Source organism: Bos mutus, unplaced genomic scaffold, assembly GCF_027580195.1.
Source record: "Bos mutus isolate GX-2022 unplaced genomic scaffold, NWIPB_WYAK_1.1 CTG1174, whole genome shotgun sequence".
Lineage (NCBI taxonomy): Eukaryota > Metazoa > Chordata > Mammalia > Artiodactyla > Bovidae > Bos > Bos mutus.
The window spans coordinates 8277-15587 of NW_027218637.1; the positions used below are offsets into that span (position 1 = coordinate 8277).

General features: G+C 56.7%; 1 pseudogene; it reads left to right on the top strand.

The window, feature by feature from the left end:
- Nucleotides 1-6853: 6853 nt before the first annotated feature.
- LOC138986760 (5S ribosomal RNA) lies at nucleotides 6854-6972 on the top strand (annotated as a pseudogene).
- Nucleotides 6973-7311: the final 339 nt, after the last annotated feature.

Genomic DNA, 7311 nt, shown 5'->3' on the forward strand with positions numbered 1-7311 from the left:
TTCTGCCTACCAGAAGAGGTCCTTTAGCCCCCGCCGCGCGTCCCGATTCTTGGATTCCCCCCCGCAGCCCCAGCCCCTCCCGGGCCGCGGGAGCGGGTGGCCAGGGCCCCGACTCCCGCTGCAGACCTGGGTTGCCTCCGCGCGGCCCGCGAGCCTCCGCGTCGCATTCGGCTTCCAGGACACCCGGCGACCGGCAGTCCCTTCTCCACCTGGGGCTCCTTTGGCTTGCCTCAGGCAATCCCGGGGCTTGCACCGACTCAGCCAGAGCCCGGCCCCCCCCACCCCCTGCCTCAGGCGATCGTCATGCATGCGCGTAATGGCAGCCTTGCGCACAGATAGATGTGCCCAAGCGGGGCATCTATCTTGTTCACTTATACCGTGGGTGGATCTATGCCTGGGAGTCGGACTGCTGGACCGTAGGCTACTTCCACTTTTAGTTCCTTGGGAACCTCCATATTCTTTTCCATACCGGCTCTACCCCGCCCATTCCTACTCACCGTGGAGGAGAGTTCCCTTTGCTCCACATCTTCTCCAGCATCGGTTATTTGACAGACATCGCAGTGAGGCCCAGTCGGACTCATGTGAAGTGGTCCCTCCTTGGAGTTTGGAGTTGAGCCTCTCAATCATTAGTGACGTGGAGCAAGATGACCTTTTGGAAATGCAGATGCAATGCTGTCACCTCCCTGCTCCAGCGGCTCTCGTATTTTCCCAGCATATTGAAGATATGACCACTTCCCTTCAGGCTTGCTCCTCACGTTCTTCTCTGATGTCTTTTGCCTGGAATGCCCTCTGCACTCTTTGGCTTCCATCCCATAGGGCATTTTCGTTTCTTGAATGTCCTAAGTTTCCCTGGTCACATAGCCTTCCAAGATGCTATTTTCCCGCCTGAAATTCTTCCTGCATCTCAACCCTGGTTTACCTAGGTTCAACCTATGGACCTCAACGAAATGGTGCCTCTGGAAAGCCTTCCCTGACACCCAGGTTTTGTGGTGAGGAAAGAGCCCCTCTATAGGTTCTCAAAGGATCTGCCTGTGATGTATCATTAGAGTCGTCTCAGTGAAAGCAGGAACTCTGTGTCTTCTTCTCTCCGCCTTCTATTCCCTGAAACTTATTACATGCCTCCTAGCTCATCGTAGGTGCTCAGTATTTACTTAGTGTGTGAAAGACAGAAAAGCTCTTGGAAGCCTCAAGGGGTCACTTGGCTCGGCACTTTTGATCTCTTTGTATATTTGGCGATTCAATTCTTTCCTTTCCTGGGTTGATGGGTACACTATATTGAGGCACAACCTAAGGCATGAAGACATATCCATACATAGAGGTCTTGCTTTCAAGGAACTCGTACAGCAGATTTCTACAAGTTAGGGCTTTTCAAATGCTCTAGAAGAATGTGAACGTTCAGTAGGCTCCATTTTCATTTCAAAGAAAGGTCGTTTGACTTCCATAGCAAAGGTGGAGACCTTCCAATGTTGAGTCAATACTTATACCTTGACCATTTCAGGCAAGTCTTGTGGTTCCTTCTGGAGGTGTGTGGCTCTTGCAGAAATGTGAAGATCTTCCATCGTCCTCAGACTTTGGTGTCATTTGCAATCATCCAGAAAGCTTCCAGGTCTAGGTTCCAGACCACCAGCACACACAGTCAGTAGCCAGCAGGTGGATTCAGGAATACGTTGTTGTTCCCGGCATTACCGTTGATATTGTTGCTGCACACTCAATGCAGTGGGCAGGGCCTGGATTGTCCACTGGGTCTCATGTGGAATGGAAAGAAGGGCTCCCCCCCCCCCCCCACACACCACCCACCCCACTGTTGACAGCCTTGTGACGAAAGCGGTCCCGAAACAAGAATCAGACAAACCAGAAGCCCAGATGATAGTCCTTGAGATGAAGGAACTAAGCAGCTGGTTGCGATGGCACCAAGAGGAAAGGTTGCTCTTTGTGTCTGCCCCTCTACTCCTTTCTTCCTGGACGCCTTAGGGTTTTGTCATGGAGATTTGAAATAAAGTGCACAAAAGTCATATGTGTTGAATCAAGATTTTGCATTTAACCATCTCTCAAAAGGAAGAAAGCTTCACCTGCACATGTTTCTTTCATAACCGTCAATTGCTTTTCAATTCTGGGGTTTCTCTCTTGCCTTGTTCAGTTAGCCTTAACAGTAAATATCATATAAACTACATAAAGATTCAAAGATACCAACAAAGGACAGCTTCTGTTTCTGAAATCATCTTTCCATTTAGTAGAACACGAGCTCTATTCTTTGTATTTTGCCTAGGGAATTAGCAATGTCCTGGTTCAGATGGCAAGGCATCCCGCGCAGGAGACTGGGGTTTGATCCCTGGGTGGGAAGATCCCCGCCGGAGAAGGAAATGGCAACCCCTCCCAGTATCCTCGCCTGGGAAATGCCACGGACAGAGGAGCCTGATGGGCGCAGTCCATGGGTTGTATTAAAGTTGGGCTCAACCCAGCAACTACGAACACAAGTATTTCCAAAGACCACACTCAGTGTGTGTGTGTGTGTGTGTGTGTGTGTGTGTGTGTGTGTGTGTATCTCCTCTTGCCCGTCTTGGAGTCTGTCTCGGAATCTTCATGTATTTCTGCCTCTGTATCTCCTGACAGCCAGCCGCCCGGCCGTTAAATCTGGCCCGGCCTCTCCCAGGCGCTCTGGCTCTGGCTGAGAGCTTGCGCCCAGGCCAGCTGTCTCCCTTGGCGTGGAGTGCGTGCAGTGTCTGTGTGTCTGTCTGTGTGCCTGCCTGTGGCTCGTCTGCTCTCTCAGGAAGGTCGGGGCTTGGCGTGGGGGCAAGGGGGGGCCTCGGTAGTGCGAAGGGAGGGGCTGGCGTTCGGTCGACCCGCGCCTCCTGGCTTCTGGTGGGTTTGGGCACCGGACAGGTGCCGGGCAAGTTAGGCGCTCAAGTTTCGCTGCGTCTAGGCCCGCGGGAGGTTCAGAGGCCCCTGGGCGCGGGGTTGGAGGCGGCGGGCGCCGGCCGACACCTCCGGGCGCGCGGGCCTGAGCAGCGAATGGGATCGGGAGGCCCCCGCTCAGCGGCGCGGCCGGGTCTGGAGTGCCGCGGGTGGGAGGCGCCGAGACCCTCCGCACCCCTCAGCCCAGCCCCCAGCCCCCGGCGCGCGCGCGCGCGCGCGCACGCCCTCCCGGTCAATGGGGTCCTGGCAGCCCCCTCGGGCCCCCGGGCCCGGCCAGGCGCTTGCTGGTCTGGTGTTGGCGGTGTTCTGGGGCGGCGGGCCGGCGTCAGCAGGCTGGAGTCCGGTCGCGGGTCGTGCGGCTCAAGTACAGCATGCCCCGCGACGAGAGGTGCGGCCCGTTGGCCCGACCTGCAGGGCAGAAGCGAAAGGGAGGCGGCGCAAGGCTCTTAGGGCGCCCGGGCCAACCGCCACCGTCTCTGGCGTATCAGCCTGGCGCCCGATCTCGTCTGATCTCGGAAGCTAAGCAGGGTCGGGCCTGGTTAGGATCTTGGATGGGAGACCACCTGGGAATCCCGGGTGCTCGAGGCTTTTGCCTACCAGAAGAGGTCCTTTAGCCCCCGCCGCGCGTCCCGATTCTTGGATTCCCCCCCGCAGCCCCAGCCCCTCCCGGGCGCGGGAGGCGGGTGGCGGGGCCCGACTCCCGCTGCAGACCTGGGTTGCCTCCGGGCAGCCCGCGAGCCTCCGCGTCGCATTCGGCTTCCAGGACACCCGGCGACCGGCAGTCCCTTCTCCACCTGGGGCTCCTTTGGCTTGCCTCAGGCAATCCCGGGGCTTGCACCGACTCCAGCCAGAGCCCCGGCCCCCGCCCCACCCCTGCCTCGGCGATCGTGCATGCGCATGCATGTGCGCCTTGCGCACAGATAGATGTGCCCAAACGGGGCATCTATCTTGTTCACTTATACCGTGGGTGGATCTATGCCTGGGAGTCGGACTGCTGGACCGTAGGCTACTTCCACTTTTAGTTCCTTGGGAACCTCCATATTCTTTTCCATACCGGCTCTACCCCGCCCATTCCTACTCACCGTGGAGGAGAGTTCCCTTTGCTCCACATCTTCTCCAGCATCGGTTATTGACAGACATCATGGTGAGGCCCAGTCGGACTCATGTGAAGTGGTCCCTCCTTGGAGTTTGGAGTTGAGCCTCTCCAATCATTAGTGACGTGGAGCAAGATGACCTTTTGGAAATGCAGATGCAATGCTGTCACCTCCCTGCTCCAACGGCTCTCGTATTTTCCCAGCATATTGAAGATACGACCACTTCCCTTCAGGCTTGCTCCTCACGTTCTTCTCTGATGTCTTTTGCCTGGAATGCCCTCTGCACTCTTTGGCTTCCATCCCATAGGGCATTTTCGTTTCTTGAATGTCCTAAGTTTCCCTGGTCACATAGCCTTCCAAGATGCTATTTTCCCCGCCTGAAATTCTTCCTGCATCTCAACCCTGGTTTACCTAGGTCAACCATTGGACTTCAACGAAATGGTGCCTCTGGAAAGCCTTCCCTGACACCCAGGTTTTGTGGTGAGGAAGAGGCCCCTCTATAGGTTCTCAAAGGATCTGCCTGTGATGTATCATTAGAGTCGTCTCAGTGAAAGCAGGAACTCTGTGTCTTCTTCTCTCCGCCTTCTATTCCTGAAACTTATTACATGCCTCCTAGCTCATCGTAGGTGCTCAGTATTTACTTAGTGTGTGAAAGACAGAAAAGCTCTTGGAAGCCTCAAGGGTCACTTGGCTCGGCACTTTTGATCTCTTTGTATATTTGGCGATTCAATTCTTTCCTTTCCTGGGTTGATGGGTACACTATATTGAGGCACAACCTAAGGCATGAAGACATATCCATACATAGAGGTCTTGCTTTCAAGGAACTCGTACAGCAGATTTCTACAAGTTAGGGCTTTTCAAATGCTCTAGAAGAATGTGAACGTTCAGTAGGCTCCATTTTCATTTCAAAGAAAGGTCGTTTGACTTCCATAGCAAAGGTGGAGACCTTCCAATGTTGAGTCAATACTTATACCTTGACCATTTCAGGCAAGTCTTGTGGTTCCTTCTGGAGGTGTGTGGCTCTTGCAGAAATGTGAAGATCTTCCATCGTCCTCAGACTTTGGTGTCATTTGCAATCATCCAGAAAGCTTCCAGGTCTAGGTTCCAGACCACCAGCACACACAGTCAGTAGCCAGCAGGTGGATTCAGGAATACGCATTGTTCACGGCATTACCGTTGATATTGTTGCTGCACACTCAATGCAGTGGGCAGGGCCTGGATTATCCACTGGGTCTCATGTGGAATGGAAAGAAGGGCTCCCCCCCCCCCCCCACACACCACCCCCCCCCCTGTTGACAGCCTTGTGACGAAAGCGGTCCCGAAACAGAATCAGACAAACCAGAAGCCCAGATGATAGTCCTTGAGATGAAGGAACTAAGCAGCTGGTTGCGATGGCACCAAGGAAAGGTTGCTCTTTGTGTCTGCCCCTCTACTCCTTTCTTCCTGGGCGCCTTAGGGTTTTGTCATGGAGATTTGAAATAAAGTGCACAAAAGTCATATGTGTTGAATCAAGATTTTGCATTTAACCATCTCTCAAAAGGAAAAAGCTTCACCTGCACATGTTTCTTTCAAAACCGTCAATTGCTTTTCAATTCTGGGGTTTCTCTCTTGCCTTGTTCAGTTAGCCTTAACAGTAAAAATCTTGAAAACTACATAAAGATTCAAAGATACCAACAAAGGACAGCTTCTGTTTTGAAATCATCTTTCCATTTAGTAGAACACGAGCTCTATTCTTTGTATTTTGCCTAGGAATTAGCAATGTCCTGGTTCAGATGGCAAGGCATCCTTGGCGCAGGAGACTGGGGTTTGATCCCTGGGTGGGGAAGATCCCCGGAGGAGAAATGGCAACCCCTCCCAGTATCCTCGCCTGGGAAATGCCACGGACAGAGGAGCCTGATGGGCGCAGTCCATGGGTTGTATTAAAGTTGGGCTCAACCCAGCAACTACGAACACAAGTATTTCAAAGACCACACTGTGTGTGTGTGTGTGTGTGTGTGTGTGTGTGTGTGTGTATCTCCTCTTGCCGTCTTGGAGTCTGTCTCGGAATCTTCATGTATTTCTGCCTCTGTATCTCCTGACAGCCAGCCGCCCGGCCGTTAAATCTGGCCCGGCCTCTCCCAGGCGCTCTGGCTCTGGCTGAGAGCTTGCGCCAGGCCAGCTGTCTCCCTTGGCGTGGAGTGCGTGCAGTGTCTGTGTGTCTGTCTGTGTGCCTGCCTGTGGCTCGTCTGCTCTCTCAGGAAGGTCGAGGGGCTTGGCGTGGGGGCAAGGGGGCCTCGGTAGTGCGAAGGGAGGGGGGCTGGCGTTCGGTCGACCCGCGCCTCCTGGCTTCTGGTGGGTTTGGGCACGGACAGGTGCCGGGCAAGTTAGGCGCTCAAGTTTCGCTGCGTCTAGGCCCGCGGGGAGGTTCAGAGGCCCCTGGGCGCGGGGTTGAGGCGGCGGGCGCCCGGGCCGACACCTCCGGGGCGCGCGGGCCTGAGCAGCGAATGGGATCGGGGAGGCCCGCTCAGCGGCGCGGCGGGTCTGGAGTGGGCGCGGGTGGGGGGCGCCGAGACCTCCGCACCCCTCAGCCCAGCCCCCCAGGCGCGCGCGCGCGCATGCGCGCGCCCTCCCGGTCAATGGGGGTCCTGGCAGCCCCTCGGGCCCCGGGCCCGGCCAGGCGCTGCTGGTCTGGTGTTGGCGGTGTTCTGGGGCGGCGGGCGGCGTCAGCAGGCTGGAGTCGGTCGCGGGTCGTGCGGCTCAAGTACAGCATGCCCCGGCGGCGAGAGTGCGGCCCGTTGGCCCGACCTGCAGGGCAGAAGCGAAGGGGGCGGCGCAAGGCTCTTAGGCGCCCGAGGCCAACCGCCACCGTCTCTGGCGTATCAGCCTGAAGGCGCCCGATCTCGTCTGATCTCGGAAGCTAAGCAGGGTCGGGCCTGGTTAGGATCTTGGATGGGAGACCACCTGGGAATCCCGGGTGCTCGAGGCTTTTGCCTACCAGAAGAGGTCCTTTAGCCCCCCCGCGCGTCCCGATTCTTGGATTCCCCCCCGCAGCCCCAGCCCCTCCCGGGCGCGGGGGCAGGTGGCGGGGCCCGACTCCCGCTGCAGACCTGGGTTGCCTCCGGGCAGCCCGCGAGCCCCTCCGCATTCGCATTCGGCTTCCAGGACACCCGGCGACCGGCAGTCCCTTCTCCACCTGGGGCTCCTTTGGCTTGCCTCAGGCAATCCCGGGCTTGCACCGACTCAGCCAGAGCCCGGCCCCCCCCACCCCTGCCTCGAGGCGATCGCGCATGCGCGTGTGCGTAGCCTTGCGCACAGATAGATGTGC